The sequence below is a fragment of the Seriola lalandi genome, unplaced genomic scaffold (genome assembly GCF_002814215.2).
Source record: "Seriola lalandi dorsalis isolate HSWRI2012SDOR001 ecotype SW California unplaced genomic scaffold, Sedor1 jcf7180002054369, whole genome shotgun sequence".
Lineage (NCBI taxonomy): Eukaryota > Metazoa > Chordata > Actinopteri > Carangiformes > Carangidae > Seriola > Seriola lalandi.
In genome coordinates this window covers 5,955-7,991 of record NW_019524922.1, presented here as the reverse complement: position 1 = coordinate 7,991, position 2,037 = coordinate 5,955, and positions in this window count along the sequence as shown.

Below are 2,037 nucleotides of genomic sequence, written 5' to 3'. Positions count from 1 at the left end.
TGACAGTCTGAGGACTGTTTGACTTTTTCCTGTTTGGGTTCCTGTTCACAGTTCTGATTGCTTCATTGTGGTTACACAACATTTGTCCTTCTGCTGCCAACTACAGGGAAAACCTCAGCTACAGAAAGACAAGAGGTGTAATGTTAAAGACCTGAGCTTCACCAGTGAGGTAAAAGAATAAAAGCTCTGACTGCTTTAGCGTGTTTACACATTTTTCTTTCTGCTGGCCAAGTACAAGGAAAACATCAGATAAAAAAAGACCTAACCCTCAACTCCAAAAAATGAGACCGGGTACACATAAAGAGTGTAATTAATTAAGTAGACCTGCGCTCTACTTCAACAAACACACAAAGTGATTTCACAGTTGATCTGATTTATTAAGGGCTGAAGCCTCTTAAACGAAACCTGATTACACAGACAGGTAAGGGCCTCTGAGGGTCTGGGGGCAGGTGCTGCAGTTTAACTTTTCCAGACCTGGAATCAGAATCATGGGTTAGAATGTTTTTGGTGTCTGTTAAGTAAATGTTAGTTCAGTCTCTATTCAGACACAGATCAGTACACAAGGCTTCAGCACTGACCTAGATGAAAACTGAATTAATATTTAATAAATTCAACTACTTTGATCATTTAATGTTTTGAACCCGCTGTTGTTTTATAAAATCTGATCAGATTTGTTGATCAGGGACCAAACAGAAGGTCAAGACATAAAACAAGACTCTCATGTCTACTGTATGTGAAGAGTCTCACAGGATTTTTTTTTAATTCATTCATGCAGATGACATAAGAAAAGAGTCTGTGCCTGTTAACATATGAAGTCTCATAGACTGTAGTAAACACAATCTCAAACATACAGCTAAGAATGTGGCTATAACAACAGCAGAGTTTAGGTAACTAACAAAGTAAGACTCAGGTGTTAGTGGAACAAACACTGATGAAGAAAAGCAACATGAAGAAATAGATTTGAAAAGGTAAACAGTCTTGTTTATTCAACAGGACAGGAACTGCATGAGGAAAGATTATTTTTAGATTTTGGAACAATTAAATAAGCAGAGTTAAGAGATTTATGGAGAATAAAAAGTAATAAGACTGGAGATCCATTTATTTTGAAACCAGCTCTGGTTTGTGTTGACAGGTGTCTCTGAGAAACCTGAAATCTGCTGCCTTGGTTCATTATTATTCTCACTGTACATGCTGCCATGTGGTGATGTCATCAGCACAATGTATGTTTCCATAGTTACGCTGATGACACACAACTGTACATCTCTGCTGAACCGAATGATGCTGCAGCTGTAAACTCCATTACTACCCGTCTTCTAGCAATAAATAAATGGATGAACAATCAAATCAAAAAGAGAAATGCTGTTTAATAACCTGTGGAAATTACAACATCGATATGATGACCCTGATATGACCCATAGGAGTGTCTCCTGAAATAGATCTTGGTTGTCAATACAATAATAAACACGCAGACTGTACCGAGAGCGGTGTGCCTACCTTTGTCGCCATGGTTACTATAGTAATGCTCATGGCGTGATTCAGGTTGAAATAAGTACTTTGTCAACTTTAGACGATCTTTGTTGTCATGGTTACAGTAATAACAACAAACGGTGATGGATAATAGAAACAACATGGGAATCGAACACCGCTCTCCTGTTTCATATTCATTCATCCACCACAACCTCCTCCTGACGTGCTTCATGCATTCATTTCAGGCTGACTCGATCACTGCAAGGCACTTTTTTTTTTTACCACTGAGAGACCTAAGCTTATTCAAAACTCTGCAGCTTGGCTATTAACCAGAGGAGACATGAGAGACCACATTAGTCCAGTTTAACTTCCTGTTAAATTTAGAGCTGATTTTAAGCTCCTCCTCCGTATACAGAAAGACCTTACTGGGCAAGGAACAAGCCACATGACTAACTCACAGATTAACTATAGACCTCCAAGACCACTGAGACCTTCTACTGCTGGTTAATTGCAGGGTCTAGCAGCAGCTGTAGGAAAATCAGCACGTATCAGTTACAGTTCAGAGCTGTA